General features: G+C 41.2%; 1 protein-coding gene across 3 annotated transcripts in view; it reads right to left on the bottom strand.

Annotated features, from left to right (window-relative positions):
* The window catches only part of frmpd3 (FERM and PDZ domain containing 3), a 98310-nt gene extending 81372 nt beyond the window's left edge, over nucleotides 1-16938 (bottom strand). For all 3 annotated transcript variants that reach the window (XM_031890635.1, XM_002940408.4, XM_031890636.1), the window contains exon 1: nucleotides 16861-16938. The gene's annotated coding sequence lies outside the window, so the exon portion shown is untranslated. The remainder of the gene's footprint in view (nucleotides 1-16860) is intronic.
* Between the last annotated feature and the right edge of the window lie 991 nt (nucleotides 16939-17929).

Genomic DNA, 17929 nt, shown 5'->3' with positions numbered 1-17929 from the left:
ACTTAGGGTCTGGGTTGGCAGGGCCATCAGATTATACTGATGTCCCACTGGCCCAGTCCGATCCTGCAGAAGAGACCTATAGGTCCTGCCTGACACATACCGTATACTAAGATAATGCAAAAATATTCCACTTCTAGATTTTTTAAAGATGATGCCCACTGAAAAATAAAATAATAATGTTTAGTAAGAAATAACTCATTGTTTCTGAGACCAAGTGGAAAAGAGTTGTGTTCTAAATCCATGTTTCATAAAACACTGGACAAACATTATTTCAGATGGATAGCTGTAACAGTTTCACAGTTGTCAAACTTCATAACATTTTTAAATGTATCAACACATTTAGCTCATAAGTAGAGGTGTCCCCCTTCTCAGTGTAGGACAGGGATTTTATATAAGCGTATGGGGAGAATGAAGAAAGGGTTAGGTAAAATAGTCTTTGGCTGGGGCTTTCTAGGGTCTGAGATCCTTTGGTGCTCAAGCCTGTCCCTTCCTGACTCCAGAAACTGGAAACTGACTGGTCCTAACTGGACCAGCCCTGGGGTCAGAATAAAGGCTAATAATAATAATGTTATATATTTGTTCCCTGTTTTACTGAAATGCTAAAGTGATGCTCTTATCTATTTTATCAGCCACTATTTTTACATATTAAAACTACAGTAGTGTAGGACTGTATCAGCAATTCATTTACATGCTTGCTATAGGCTGTGTAGACATGAAATATACATCTAAGCTGAATACTAATTATTAATTCACTCATTTTATTGAATATTTGATATTAAATTAGTGAGTTGCCAGCTTTAATTGTTTTCTATTTCCAGCACGTTGCTCAAACCTGATATTCAATCCATCAAAATGAAGCAGAAGCTATTGAAGGGGAGGTGCAGTAACTGTTCTGAGTCGCTATATTGGCTCAGTGGTTAGCATTGCTTTCTTGGGTGCTGAGTTCATTACTAAATTGGACACCATCTGCAAGGAGCTGGTATTTTCTATATAAAATAAAATCTCAAATGGGTGCCAAGTTGTACAGTACAACAAGATAGGGAAAGTCAGAGAGACTTGGAACACAGCAGAATAATTTAGTTTTATTTAGTTACACTAAGTGCTCACTGAAGTCTTTCTGCTGGGTTCCCAGTCTTCCTGCTCTTTAGCCTTTCTGTGTCTGTGTTGGCTCTGGAACCTGGGCCAACAATCCAAAACCATACTTTTACTTTAACCGTCTACTGCTGAATAATATAATGCTATTTAATACCCTTCAATCAATGACAAAGTCAAATACGCAGCTACCAATCACAATACTGCTGATTCGTTCCTCATATATATATCAAATTGAAGTTACTGCTCTAGTTCATACAAAGGAACATAAACATCTCTTTCCTAGTATTTCCTTTTCTTGAAATGAATTCCCAGCTGCTCTGGATTGTACTTAGTAAGTGCCGGTGATTAATTGTAACTGTGGCCTTCACTGTGCTAAGACTTTAATTAGTCTCCCATCTAATGTGTATGGGGAATGCTACTGCCAATAATGCTCTTGTTTCCCATTTTTCTATATCTCTTTCATGGAATAACATTCTTTGCAGTATATTGCGGGGAAGGTAGCTGCCCCGGTGATTTTCTCAGCGCGCATAGATGTAAGAACCTGCGCCGGTTGTCGGGGCTCCTTACAAAAATGTTGCAGTTTGTAAATAATGCCTGTGGTGTCAGGGGAAGGCCCTGCAGTTGTGGAATTGTGTAAGAGGGTGTCAGGGAGAGGGGAAGCAACTGAAGGGTAGAATTGTAAGGATTGATGGTGTGAGTAACACTTTATACCAGGGCAGTCCAACCTGCAGCCTCCGAATGATACTAAACAATTGTTAAAAAAAACTATGTGTTTCAGGGCAGAAGAATTAGATGTGAGTGATCAAAATTCACAGATAGAATACCATGAATTATCCCCTGAATGGTGTGGGTTTTTGCTTTTTCATGTGGTTCTACTTGCAGATGCAAATCATACTATAGTTTTAAAAAATGAGTTGCTTTTGAGCAAATAAAAGATTTAAGCTCATAGCACACTTGGTACTGGCATCAATATCAGTGAGGATCTGAGTTGGTCTCACCACGTTGGTGCGATCACAAAAGTTGCAAGACAGTGGCTCTTCTTTCTGCGGTGCCTGAGGAGGTTCGGCATGGACTCCAGAATACTCACAAACTTCTATCGATGCACCATCAAGAGTATTCTGTCCGGCTGTATCACCACCTGGTATGGTAGCTGTAATGCTTTGGAGTGCACAGCTCTGCAGAGGGTGACTGAACTGAACTGAACTGAACTGCCGGCCATGCAGGACCTATACAGACAGCGCTGTAGGAGGAAGATGCAGCGGATCCTCTCTGACCCCAGCCACAGTCTTTTCACGCTCCTACCATCAGGCAGGCGGTACAGGAGCATCCAGACCCGCACCAGCAGATACAGAGACAGTTTCTACCCACAAGCCATCAGGCTTCTAAACTACTGACATTCTGCACACACCAACACACACTCACCACAGCTACTGGACTCTTCACAATGTCACTTTAAGCAAAGCCACTTTAAATTCTTTAAATCATCACTGCACAATTTTAAATACTTCATTGCATTTTTATTGTAAATGCTTGTACCTATATTGCACACTTGGGGGGAGCACGGGTCAAAAGAATTTCATTACAGTAATGATGCTTCATTGTTATTTGTATATGACAATAAAACTTGAAACTTGACTACCACCAGCAGAGGAATACCCAAACCCAACCTTCTCATCATGTACTAATGGTTTAATATTGGTTAAACCTAAGTGAGTTTACAAAAAGTGTAAACTCTATAAGGCCCCCTGCCACATCATCTGTGCCATCATAAAGTCCTATAGTGCTAGCACTGTAGATTCTTTGGTTCTGGGTTTCTCTTTTAGTAGATCTATATCTCTCTGTGTTTCCTGCCAATCCTAGGCCTAATCAAAGAGAAGCTCACTAAAAGGGATAAAGAGCTCCTTAAGGCGCTATGTTAACATTGACATTACTATTACAAGCCAAGACCTGCAGACTTAGAACAATGATAGAAACCTTGTTTACTTTGCCAATGATTTACTAACTCAGGCACATACTGTATATGTGAGGGTATAACACTCTCATGGCATATTAAAGAATAACAAAAGAGGTTCCAATTAATTCCTTTATTGGCTAACTAAGCTGCTGCTGGGACCCCAGGGCCCCTTCATCTGGCTGATTAGAATACTGGATTCTGACAGAGAGAAAGGCCCTAGGGTTATAAAGGATAGAAATCATTATCTGTGCAGTTAGATTTGATTTAAAGGCAATACCTTTATTATCTGTTATTTTTCACATATCACAGGATCCGCTCACCCCCTTATGATTTGTTGAAATGGGCAGGATCGATTTCATTTCCTTCCTGCCAGTCATGCAGCTGTTCCAAAGCAGATTCTATAGAAACCCATGGAGAGAAGCAACCGTTCATTTGCCTCAATAAGAGGAGTCAGTGTAGGACATCACTCCTCCAGATCATTCCAGTAATTACAGCAATGTGGACTGCTCGCTCATCCCTTTAAAAGAAACCAAACTCTGTACTGTTAATTAGCAATTTATTTAAATCAATGGTGCGGGTTGTACTTCAATCTGTCCTGGAATGTTACTCCATGTTTTGTACCATGGATTGGATGAAGGATTATCCAGACTGATGCTAGATCTGGAAATGATATACAGGTATGGTTTCCCTTATCCGGAAACCCATTATCCAGAAATTTCCGAATTACGGAAAGGCCATCTCCCATAGACCCCGTTATAAGCAAATAATTGTAATTTTTTTAAATGATTTCCTTTTTGTCTGTACAAATAAAACAGTACCTTGTACTTGATCCCAACTAAGATAATTAATCCTAATTGAGAAAATTAATCCTTACTGGAGGCAAAACAATCCTATTGGGTCTATTCAATATTTAAATTATTTTTAGTAGACTTAAGTTATGGAGATCCAAATTACAGAAAGATCCCTTATCCAGAAAACCCCAGGTCCCGAGCATTCTGGATAACTGGTCCCATACCTGTACTCCTGAAATGTGTTTTGGGCTAAATATCTATTTGATATCCAATATTTTCCCAATATCAATAACTTCTAATAAGGTAGCAGATATACTTATATTCAAGTATGAACATATTATCACTGTGGCATTTCCATGAATATACAGGAACACAAATTCAGACCAAATCGGATTTTCGTGGTTTTATAATTTTTTAAAACCACAAATAAACTCATTCCCATGAATCAAAATAATCAAACTCAAAAAGCACAAATGAAAAAAAGTTGTGGAAAAAACATGAAAACAGCAACTTTTTCAATTTGTCGCACAAAAACCATGATTTTTTTCATATTGTCACAAAAGCCAGCGTCCAAGCATCTTCCAGTTGTTATAAGGACATCTGTCATTGACTTCTACGTGATCTTAATAACTTAGCTGATATGTTTTTGCATTTGGAATTGTGCAGTTTTGTCGGATAATAAATCGTGTCAATTTTTCATTTTTCTTCCACACAAAATCAGTAATTTCCCCCTCAAATGTCATTTCTTAGTAGCCTGTAGGCTGGGCACCCTTCCTCAGCCCAGACCCATAATTTATCAGGGGTTAGGATTGAATCCTAAATTTGTAATGTTTTCCACTGCAACTGCCCCTCCTCCATTCTGATTCAAGAATTCATCCTACACCAGGGGGCTCAAACTCAATTTACCTGGGGGCCGCAGGAGGCAAAGTCAGGATGAGGCTGGGCCGCATAAGGGATTTCACAAAAAATTGGCTTTCAAGAGATAATGCAAGGCACAGCGGGCGGGAGCTGCTGATTGCGGAAATGACGTTATGCCATCATAACAGTTATTATGGGAAGACGTTCTGTTTGCACAATTAGCTCCTTAGCAGCTAATTGTGCACACAGAACGTCTTCCCATAATAACTGTTATGATGGCATAACGTCATTTCCGCAATCAGCAGCTCCCGCCCGCCGTGCCTTGCATTATCCCTTGAATTGCAATAAAAATTGTGATCCATTCATTGCTTTTGAGAAGGCGTTGGTGCAGGCCACAAAATACTGTACCGAGGGCCGCGAGTTTGAGACCCCTGTCCTACACTAACCCTAAAGGGGATATTTATCAAAGGGTAAAATATAGCTCACTACTAGATCACCATAGGGAAATTCCACTGCCCTGTATTCAATTATACAGTAAGAGATCTTTAGGGGCATATTGCTCAGAGCATGAAAGTGAGAGTTTACCCTTTGATAAATACACTTCTAGAAATCCCATACAAGAGAAAAGAGACATTAAAGGGATTTTATCATGATTTTTATGGCATATTTTTCATTTCTAAATTACACTCTACAGACTAGTGTTGAGATAATTTTTTTTTCTGATTTGCTGAGTGAGGAAAAACTCACATTCGTGTCAAAATAGTAGCATAAAAACACTACAGTTGTGTCAAAACAATTGTGTAGTATCCACATTTTGCACATTTTTCAGCAGTTTTGCCAATTTGTTAGCGAAATTAAATGGGACAGATTTGCTTATCACTTACTATCGCTTACTTTTTACATAAATATTTACATTTTTTTCTTAAACCAACAAATATATTTTTTTAGCTGTAATATTGGTGTGTAGGCGCCATCTCAGTGCATTGTGCCTGAGTCTGAGCTTTCAGAAGGAGCCATTGCTACACATTAGAACTGCTTTCAGGTAACCTATTGTTTCTCCTACTCCCATGTAACTGGAGGAGTCCCAGGCCTGACTTGGATTTTTACTATTGAGTGATATTTTTATATCTACCACTAGCTAGGGCACATTTTTAGAAATACAGGTGTCAGGGAGCTGCTATCTTGCTCCCTTCCCATTGTTCTGCTGATCGGCTGCTGGGGGGGAAAGGGAGGGGGGTGATATCACTTCAATTTGCAGCGCAGCAGTAAAGTGTGACTTTGGAAAACTGGGAAACTAAGAATATAGCCCTATATCAAATTTAAAAATTAAATTTCAGATTTCAGTGCAGAATTCTGCTGGAGCAGCGCTCTTTACTGATGCATTAAAAAATACAATGTTTTCAAAAGTCAGAATTCCTTCAAGCTCCCATGCACGTATTTCAAGCTGGATTTGATCATGATGGGATCAGTTCTGCCAGCTTTCTAATTCTTGGTTCCCATGATGTAGTTTGATTGCCGTTGTCACAGCATAGGCCATGTTTGTTCCATTATATTTATTGTATTTATTTATTATCACTTGTCCTCCCTGTGTGTAATTTTGTTTTGTTTTTGATTGTACAGCGCTGCGTACCCTTGTGGCACTTTTTTTTTTTCATTTGCCTTATATCAGGTAAATCCAGTATTTAATTGGGAAATGTATTTGCCTATAATCACTAGATCTGGCGGAATACAGAATGTTGCAGGCCAAACCAAACAGTAGTGCAAGGAACCCAAAGACACAAGTTCTAGAAATAATAGATGATGCCTTGTTCAATTATATTAAATAAAAACCTCTCTATAATTCCCCTGTGTCCCCGCATCATTATTTGGGTTTATTCAGTTAAGTAAATCATACAAGAAACAGTTAACAGCACACAGATATAAGAAAGCTGATTTTTTTTCTGCGTTGGGTGCACAAAGGAGAGGCCAGTGAGATAGCTGATGCACTTAGCCTTTTCCACTTGCCTCCTAGCAATCTTTAAAAAAGCAATTTAATTTGTCTAAGGTCAAAGGGCAGGTTATGTAGCCAACTATTTATACCTTATACCAGATCTAGGTTCTTAGGAAATAGAAAGCACATTAATGAGAGGGTTCTGAATGAGAAATAAAATATAAATATATCATTGGCTTCAGTTGGGGCCACCCTGCATGTTTAAAGTTTAAATTTATCAAATTTTATTTTCTAAACCACAAATAAACTCGTTTCCACGAATGTCAGTCATTTATCAAGAAACCATATCTGAAAAAGCACGTGCGGGAAAAAGTCACACGACTTTCGTTGCACGATAACCATGACTTTTTTGAAATGCCGCACAAAAACCAGCATCAAAAACAGAAATGCTTGATGATCTCAATAAGTTTTAACTGGCGAATTGTAGGATTCGGGATTGTCGCGGAAAAAAATGCATAATAAATCTTGACGTTGTGACTTTTGTTTGCCGCTACTTTTTTTCCAGAAAGAGTTGCAGGTTTGTAAATGCCCCCACAAATGTCAGACTGGGCCTCACTAGGGCTAACCAGAGAAGCCGAATGGAGGGCCCATTCTCATAGCTCGTAGACACATAGACAGTGCCTATTGTAAATCCTGCTATGAAACCCTATGGTGGAAATAAGCTGATGGAAATTGTCCTTGGCAGTCAATTAATGGGGGGTCCCGTGATCAGTTCTACACAGTGGCCCTAACCATGACTGCCTTGTACAAAAGATGTGTTGACAATTAAAACACACAAGTTCTAAATGGAGTTAAAATATCAGGGGAACAAAAATATTTGTGTATAGGACACTCCTCACATAGTTACATAGGCAATCAATATGGCAGTTCCTGCTACTGGGGATAAATTCAGATACCCAGAGTAATAATTTTCTGTACATACAGTTACCGTATATACTCGAGTATAAGCTGATACGAATATAAGCCGAGGTACCTAAGAAAACTGGAAAAACTTATTGACTCGAGTATAAGCCTAGGTGGGCCCTGGACACCCTGAACGCTCTAGTCCGATTCTGCTTTTGCTTTACATAATGCTCATTAGTGAACCAACCCTAGTACCTCAGGGGTAGGCACCCTGGATATTTACCGCTAAAAAGTCAACAATACATTCCACCATCTTGTTCCGCCCCCGAGAAGCCTGCGCCATGGCGTATAATATAAAGGTTCAATTTCCAGCTTCAAGAACTCCATTAGCAAAGGGAAAAGGCGTGTCTGTTCCTTATATTGTATTGTCATTAGCCACCGGCAAGCAAGCTATTATAGGCCACCAGTAGCAGGTAGGTAGGCAGGCCTGGACTGGGATTCAAAATAGGCCCTGGCATTTCAAGTACACAGGGGCCCAAACAGCCCCCCAGCCCAATAAATAGTGACTGTCTATGGCATCTTACAGCAGCCCCTCTGGCATTTGCCAGAACCCACAGATTGCCAGTCCGGGCCTTTCAGGTATTGAATACCTGACTAGGGACCCCCTGACTGTGAGCTTTCCATATCTGCACAAGGTTGTTTCCCATAATTCCCATGCACTCCCATAGTGCAATGCACACCAGCCAGGGCCCATTCAGATCACTCTCTGTAGGGCACAACAGTGATCCGAGGGGGTCAGCTGACATCCAGATATCTAAACAGCTCATGTACAGAATCTGTATATACAGTGATGCACTCTTAATATTATTGTACAAAGATCTACAATTCCCAACATGCTCCAAATGACCACAATGGTGATTTATCCTTTTGACTTTACTTAGCTAGCAGCCATAGAGCAGGTGGTAGTGATATCGGGTAATGTATAATTTAATAAATCTGGGAGTTGTAGTTCCCAGATTGCCTTCTTATCTGTGCCCCCTTCCTTTGTTTCTCTCCTTATCACCCAACACCCTTTCTGCTCACACATTCCCTGTCATTTTATTTGTACTCGCCCAAAATATTGTTGTGCGCAAACTTGTTCCATCCTCGAATCCTTATACTCGAGTATAAGCCGAGGGTTCGTTTTTCAGCACATTTTTGGTGCTGAAAAACTCTGTTTATACTCGAGTATATACGGTAATTATGATCCCTTTATGGAAATGGTAATGCAAAATGCACCCTTCCTATAAATAAGTCCTTATAAGACTAAAAAGCATTGATTATCCAAAGCAGCATTGCAGTGCCATTAAATGGAAAGACCATAGTGGTTTAAATGTTATTTTGGATTAATGGGGAAGACTTTAGAGGGAAGTGGGAAAGTGGAAATAAAAAGAATAGGAAAATGATGAAGTTTATTTCAGAGTACATTAAACAGGGATAGGTGAGGAGATCATTAATCTGGTCGTCTAGTGGGGTTGTTATTGAGTGAGTAGAATATAAATAAGATATTAAGGTAAATGTGGTCACATTGCAGATAATAGCTAACCACAAGGGTTGGTCAGGAGTATAATCTTATTCCCTATGGCTGCACTGATGGGGATGAATTTGCTCCTGCTGCTCAAATGATTTCATTAAATGAAAGCGATATTATTATTATTATTATTACCATAATACAGATGTGCTAATTATATCTCTATGTTCTTCTTGGCTAACAACTAAGTCTAGACTTGCTCTGTGAATAGGTTTCTATATATAATTGGCCATTTATTGACAACAGAGTACAATTCTATTTCCTATAGGCATCCATATGGGGATAAATAAGCTCCTGCTGTACACGTGATTTCAAAAAATGAAATGGATAATGATAAGAACAGGAATTACTCTGCCACCCCTTGGGCTCAAGCACTTACATCCCCGGTCATTGCTAATCACCCCTATAGTCTCACAAGATTAATGGCCTATTGTATTGGGACCCCTTTGCACTACAGTAACACAATGTAGGCTTAATAAACCTATGGCCCCATGAATTTTGCAGACTTCATTACAATTTTAGTTTGAAATATTATAACATATATTTGAACCTGAGTAACATTGATAAGGCATGCTGCCACTTTGGTCTCAACTAGGAATATGTCCAACTTGTTAGATGTGATGAGCGTTCTACATGAATATAAAGCAATTACCATAAGTAGCTGTACAGCAGCTTCACAAGTAGAGTGTAATGTCCCAATTATATATGACATGGTAGAATTGACAGACTGTAAGACTGGAGAAACCTGAGAGGCCTGCACATTGTCAGGATGAAATCTTTGAAATGCATCAGTAGTCAGAAGATCAACAACAGATTTATCTAAAGCAACATGACATGGCCAGAAGAGCTGAGCTCAATGCATTTTACACGTACACCTCTTCATCTGGAGCCCAAGAACATTTGCTATACTGTTTTGTTCAAAGCCCATCAGAATAAAGTGTCATTGCTATGTATTATTGTACATCAGTGCTGTCCAACTTCTGCGGTGCCAAGGGCCGGAATTTCTCTAGCATACATGGTGGAGGGCCGCTAATGGAAGCCAGTTTTGGCCACTCCCCCTTTTTAAACCACACCCACTTCAAACCACACCTATTTTATCACAATGACAGTAGCACAGCAAAATCCCAAATGCTTGGTCATTACTGTGGGGATATCAACCGTCATTAATATGTGAAAGAATTATGTCATATTAAGATATACCCTTAAATTCCATATGCCTCCTCCTCCCCTGTGGATAGCACAGCAACCCCCATTACATAATTACACACCTTAGGGACCATTTAATGGCTATTTACAACTGCTAACAAACTCACACAACAAACCCCTGCCAGGTTCACCTCCCACAAGCAGCATAGGGCAAGCAGAGTATGGCACACACAGGCAGCACTCTGCCTGCCCTACCCTGCCTGTGTGTGCCATACTCTGCCTGCCCTACCCTACCTGTGTGAGCCATACTCTACCTGCCCTATGCTGCCTGTGTGTGCCATACTCTACCTGCCCTTAGCTGCCTGTGTGTGCCGTGCTCTGCCTGCCCTACCCTTCCTGTGTGTGCCATACCTTCCCTGCCCTATGCTGCCTGTGTGTGCCATACTCTGCCTGCCCTATGCTGGCTGCGTGTGCCATACTCTGCCTGCCCTTAGCTGCCTGTGTGTGCCATACTCTGCCTGCCCTACCCTGCCTGTGTGTACCATACCCTCCCTGCCCTATGCTGCCTGTGTGTGCCATACTCTGCCTGCCCTATGCTGCCTGTGTGTGCCATACTCTGCCTGCCTTATGCTCCCTGTGTGTGCCATACACACAGGCAGCATAGTCCAGGCAGTACCTACATAGGTACCTACAGTACCTATGTCTGAGGTGTGAAGAAGTGAACAATGGGGGTGATTACAGCCTGAGCCTGAGGTGTGAACACTGCAGGGGTTGAACAATGCAGAGATTAAAAGGTTTGAAAAACATAGGGGATTACATGTTTAAACAATACAGAGGGATTACAGCCTGAATCTGAGGTGAGAACCATGCAGGGGGGGCAGTTAATCTCAGTACTGATACCATTTAAAATTTACACAAAGGTAAACCATCAAAGCAGCCAGACAGGTGGGGGGCCACACAGAGGGGGGTCAGGCGGGCCGCCAGTTGGACAGCACTCTTGTACATGATATAATTTTAATTCAACTTCTCTTAGCATATCTCCGTTCCTAGACTAGGGAAGGCAGGTTGTATAGGTCTATTGGAGACGGTTCGAATGTGAGGCAACCACAGAGCAAACTTATTCGAATTCTCAGCTCCTTGTTTGTATGTAAGGCACTCGGTTCTTTATTGCACAAAAATAATTTAAAACAGGGATCCCCAACCTTTATTACTTATGAGCCAAAATCAAATGTAAAAAGTCTTGGGGAGCAACAAATAACATCATGGGGTTGCCAATTAAGGACTGTAATTGGCTATTTGGTAGCCTTTACACTTAAACACAGCTTACAGGAGGCTTTATTTGTTAGTAAATCTTGCTGTTGTTGTTCAACTAAAACTTGCAGCCAAGTCAGGAAATCAAAAATAACTACCTGGTTTGGGGGCACTGAGAGCAACATCCAAGGGGTTGGTGAGCAACATGTTGTCCCCAAGTTGTGGATCACTGGTTTAATAGGTTTAATAGAATAGTTACACACTATAGATAAGATGTGCACTAATAGTTATTAATTAACAAATGCTCCTATTAAGTCATATAGTCTGACACAGAAGATGCGCTCATTAAGTAACTATGGACAAGTTTGCATTAGTGCAGCAGCCCATGAAACCTGATCAAATATTTGCTTTCTTTGTTCTTCTTGCAGCTGTCTGACCAAAGCTGAACAAGTGAATTGCCTAGAGTTAAGGTCCCCATACACTATAAGATCCGCTCGCTTGGCGATGTCGCCAAGCGAGCGGATCTTCACCCGATATCCCCACCTACGGGTGGGCGATATCGGGTAGCAAGAAACTTAAAAAAAAAATAACCTGGGGCCAAACAATCGGATTACATTTGAGCTTATGGGGCAGTCGGTTCGGGGACCGCATCAATGAGCCGATGCGGTCCCCGATCCGACCAGATTTTCTAACTTGGCCGATCGAGATCTGGCCAATTTCAGGCCAGATATCGTTCGGCCAGGCAGCTCTGTTCTGCCCATACACGGGCCGATTAGCTGCCGAATCAGTCCAAGGGACCGATATCGGCAGCTATAGTCGGCCCGTGTATGGGCAGCTTTAGCATATTAACCCAGTTTATTCATGTTATCTCTACTGGGAGTTATTTTAAAAATCTTATCAGAATATGTTATTAGAAAACAACCAGAGCACAGCGTTTCATGTTTTCAGGATTATCCCACCGTTTCTCAATTGGTACTAATTGGTAAGTGACCCCTTTGATTACAAATACCCTTACATACTGCCACCTGGTGTGACGGTACATCCATCCCATTCAGGTGTTAGGTTCTACTCTTTGGCGTCTGAAATAACTCAATAAATCTATGAACAATTAGACTTCAGCAACATGGGAGTCAATTATATTAAATTTACAGTCTATGCGGATCTTGGAGGTGAATGGAGTGCTCTTGTTCTAGCCTCAGTGCACAGTCCCCACTCCCCCTACCCAACCACATTACTTTCAACTTCCCCAACATAACTGTATCCTTTAATTGCAGAGCTGTACAGCAGTGTGGGGGTTATCTTTGCACTTGTCAATTCCATTCCCAGCTTTGATCTTAAGGACCAGAGGCAAGGAATATGTGCCCTGGCCTGGGACCATGGCTTCCTGCTTGCCATCACTGAGACTAACGCAGGGAAAGGTAACGATACAGCTAAGCCGCCGACTCTCCTGCACAGCTCTTCAATAGGAGACTCCAAGATGCACCAGGCTAAAAATTACTCAGTGGAACTTTAGAATTAAGGTGACAGACTTTATCACTTTATTTATTATTTAAATAACTAGGCTTCAGGTTTGTGATATAAAAGTAAAAAGCATTCCATCCTGGAGTGCAAAGACCTGCATCCGTGCTGCAAGGGCAGGGTTCAAATGCACAAAAAATATGGTGGTTTGCACTTGTTTTGTTCATCGTGCACCCAACCACTAGTTTTTCCCATTACATGTATTAATCCAGAGGAATGCAAAAAACCCATCTGAAGCCTCTCTAATTTGCCTCAGAGGGGGAAAAAATCCTTCCTGACTCCAGATAGCAATCAGACCAGTCTCTGGATCAACTTGTACTAAGAGCTGTCTCCCATAAGCCTGTATTTCATTACTTGCTAAAAAAAAACAAAACACTTTTTATTTTTATGTTACTGCCTCTTTAAACTCAGCGAACAGTACATTTTGTCAGTGCCCCTTTTTGGGTGAAAGGCAAAAAATGCTATTTCACCCAAATTATGCACCAGTTCCAACACTGTCAGGAAGTTTGACTCATATGAAATAACAACCTTAAAGTCCTCTTCATACACTTACTAAAACTGCTTTGCTTGCCCATAACTAGCCTATATGCATGCTCACACAGCGCTCTGAGGAAGGCGACGGATGCTGTATTTCATATAAATTGATTAGATAAAGAGATGAGCATGGGAATAAGCTAGAGCACTCTCATGAAGATGCGATCTATGGAGACAAGTGTACGTGAGCAGAGCTAAACAAACACATAATTACAGCGAGGTACAAGCGGCGTACAGACATGTCACCAGTGAGTGCCCAGCTTGCACCGAGCAACACGTACAGCTAAAACTCACAGTGAATTATAATGATTCTGCAATATAAACATCGGGTGCAGACAGTGTTGTACAACAGAGGCACCATCACGTCAGGAAGTGTTACTACAGGTTCTACAGGATAATACATATACGTTAAATAAATGGTTGTGATATATATTTATATAATTAACAGCAATGCAACAGGGTTGGTCTCTCCCAGCAGGCACTATGGAAATGGAAGGCACAATGGGTCAGGGATTACCAGAACGTTCCGTTCTTATGCATAGAAACAGTTGATGGCACAGGTTAAAAATGATTAAAAACCCAACAAATGTCAATTCCGTTTTGGAATTAGAATAAAGGCTGGGGGACAATAGGCGAGGTGGGTAACATTTTCATTATTCAATGATATCTACTGCCCACCAGCAACTCCCATCACTCCCCTAATAAATGCCTTTTGTAATGTTTATCTACATTGCACCCTGCTCTGATCTGATCTAATACTAGGGTGCCACGGCAAATTCCTTGTTCACTTAAACCCTAAATTCAACCATGTGCAGAAGAAATCATTTGCTAGTCCAACGACAATGTATATGTGAAATCCCGCTCAGTAACGTCTCACAGCAGCAGCCTACATCACTAGTGCCTTATTGATCTGCCTGTGCTCCCTGCAGAAGGCCATGTCCACTGTGACATATATGCTCTGTGATATTCCCATTTCTAATCCATTTTTCCACCGAGTTCTTTTAACTGAGAGGAAACACTTTATTTACTGCCATTGTCCTTTCTGTCATCTGGATTCTGTCTTCTCTAATCTTCTAATTCTGCTTCCTCACTAGGCATTCTGGCTCCTAAGATCCTTGTTGCCTATGTAACATGCCTGGGCACCTCTCCTGATGTTCCCTGATGGAATGCATTTGTTATATGTCTGTGTGGTTTGTCATATATTAATGGTTTTTAGTCTGTGTGATATGCTTTAGACTATAACTGGTTGTGTAGTGAATATCTGATTATCATCAACTCCTGGCACATACCCAGCCATTTATAAACACTACACCTGGGCAGTCACTCAAACCAATCAGTGATTAGCTTTTTTCAGCCAGATGTAGATACAACAACAAATACTATTTCATTGGTTGCTATAGGTTACTGCCCAGGTGCAAATTTGCCCAGTCTTCATAAATGAGCCCATATAAAAACTCCTTCTTCCAGCCTAACCACTTATTGCTATGTACAAATATTGGCAATTTTCAGCCACTTATTGACATCGTCTATTGACATCTCTAAACTTCTACTGACACCAATCATGCCACTGTGTGCCTTATACAGTGCGTTATTGCCCCTGCATAAATACTCCAATATTAATCCAACCACCATGATGGACAATATCCAAATACTCACAATAATCCAACCACTCAGTGGCTTACTGACTATGTACAAGTATCAGTGCCTTATTACCTATGTACAAGAACTTACATCAATCCAGCCATTTATAGCTTTACTGCCTCAGTACAAGTCCACTCACCAGTCCTGCCACTCAGTGGCTTATTGCCTTGTGTACAAGTACTGACAATAATCCACCTACCCAGTGCCTTATTTACTATATACAATTATCCAAACACTCAGTGCCTTATCGCCATGTACAAATCCCCACTCTTATCAGTCAGTAAAGGCCTTGCCTTATTGCCCATGTTCAATTTTTGCACCACTCCAATCACATACAGTTGCACCATTTCAGCTGGTCAATGGCTTATTGCCCATGTACAAGCCCTTACACCTGAGTGGCCACTCATTGCCTTATTGCCCATGTACAAGCCCTCGCACCTGAGCAGCCACTCATTGCCTTATTGCCCATGTACAAGCCCTCGCACCTGAGCAGCCACTCATTGCCTTATTGCCCATGTACAAGCCCTCGCACCTGAGCAGCCACTCAGTGCCTTATTGCCCATGTACAAGCCCTCGCACCTGAGCAGCCACTCAGTGCCTTATTGCCCATGTACAAGCCCTCGCACCTGAGCAGCCACTATGTGCCTTATTGCCTATGTACATGGCATTGCATATGTCCAGCTGCTTAGTGGATCATGTCCAGTGTCTATATATCTCACATTCCCAGCTGCTCATTGTTTAAAACGCATGTCCTTGCATATATCCATCTTATTAGTGCATTATGGCCTATGTATCATGTCCTTGCATTAATCCATGTAATATGTCACTGCACCAATCTAAATGCTTAGTATATAATGGCCAATATAACATGTCTTTTGCACTTCTGCAGCAGCTCAGAACCCACTTCCCATGCAAATCTTTCTCCTTTACTACATTATCTCAACCTAATAAATCAGTGTCTGTGGGCCTATTCATTCTATAAGATCTTATATCCTAGTGAATCTTTCATTTCCTTTTTAATCATTCCCCCCAGCTACTATTTGCCGGTTTATATATTTAACCCTTGGCTGTACCAATACCCTTGTGCCGTAACCCAGCTCTGATCTCATTGCTGCTGTTATAGCCTATAAACACTAAATGTGCACTGTATCAGTCCTGCCTCCAGGAAAAAATTTCTTTACTGCTAAACAGTTCCTCTTGTTTTACTGCCCAGTCTACCTCCTCGCATTACCCCAGCTCCCCTGCTTAATGCTTTACTGCCCCGGTGACAACATTACATGCAGAGACCCCGCTGCACAGTGCAGGGATGTCCGTAAATCCTCATGCAAAGGTTCACTTTCCAAGCATCTTATTGCAATAAGGGAAACACAGGAGTTAAATGATACCTGAACCCATTAATATGGGGATGGCATAAGAACTATACTGCAATACACTGTGTGTGTGGGTGTTTGGTAATTACACAGAGAAAGCACAAACACACACACAATAATTGTATAGTCAGCACGCGCCAACACACAGAACATATTGATTTGTATATATATTTATATATACAGTCTATATGTATATATAATATAACATGGAAATACTGGCATAACTATAATAATATATATTAAATACATACATACAGAAACATATATCGAGAAAGCAATTGCTATTCAGGCAGTGTTACCTGTTTGATGGCTGGTGCAGGGTTGGGGGTCCAGGCTGTGTTTGGTCTGATGGTTAGAAAGGGAGCCAGTGCAGAGGAGAGGGAGGGTAGGAGGGAGGGAGAGAATGGATGGAGAGAAAAAGGGGTGGAGAGGATGCAAGGAAGAGAAATGGAGGAGAGACTCATTCATTCAGGTTATAGCTGAAGAGGCAGACAGAGGGAGGGGGAGGATTTGGCGTATACTGGTGTTAGAGGAATAAACAATGGATATGGGGAGAAGAAGGGCGAGGGGAGAAGGGAGAAGAAGGAATGAGGAAGGCTGAGAGGAAGCTATGGAGAGGCAGGCGGAGGTTGTGATCTTGATGTTTCTCTTTAATAGGAGCGACAAACTGGTTAAAGAGTAAGGTTGGGGTGTCTGCTTGTATGTTAATATATGGGTGCATCTGTATAAACTTATATAGTGAGCTACTTCTTCTGATTCAGAAATACAGTAGCAAATATGATATTGATAGGTATAAATTGGTTTTTAAGTGAGTGGGGGCACAAATAATACACAGAGCGGATAGGGTTCCTTAGAGAATTGCCCCTCTGGGTATTGTAGTTACGTTCCTATTTAGCATAAGCTCCAGAAGGTAATCATTTATATGCAGGGGACCAGTCTATGACTGTCTGTGAAGCAGATGTGACAGACTCATTTATATACCTGTACCTGGCACTGTAAGGTGATTAAGAGCTACCAATATACGAAACGCCCACCTACAGCCAATTTCACTTGCAGTTTAATTGACACACAGGAATTGACTAGTGTCAGCTGAAGTCTAATCCATCTCTTCCGCCCACTTCTCTCCCACGTGAAAACTCACACACAGAGCACAATGGATAAGCCATCAAGGTGCAAACAGTTGCCCTTTATAGCTGAAGGCCAAACAAAACTTAGTACTATCAGAACTGAGGCAAAATATCCTTTGTAAGGCCCCGTTATTTATAACATCCGCAGATCTCCAGCTGGTATTACATTATACCTTAGATTGTAAGCTCTACGGGGCAGGGACCTCCTTCCTACTGTGTATTTATATATATTTATTGTATT

Source organism: Xenopus tropicalis, chromosome 8 (genome assembly GCF_000004195.4).
Source record: "Xenopus tropicalis strain Nigerian chromosome 8, UCB_Xtro_10.0, whole genome shotgun sequence".
Classification (NCBI taxonomy): domain Eukaryota; kingdom Metazoa; phylum Chordata; class Amphibia; order Anura; family Pipidae; genus Xenopus; species Xenopus tropicalis.
The sequence above is the reverse complement of the archived record's forward strand: the minus strand, read 5'-3'. Positions and strand labels throughout refer to the sequence as shown.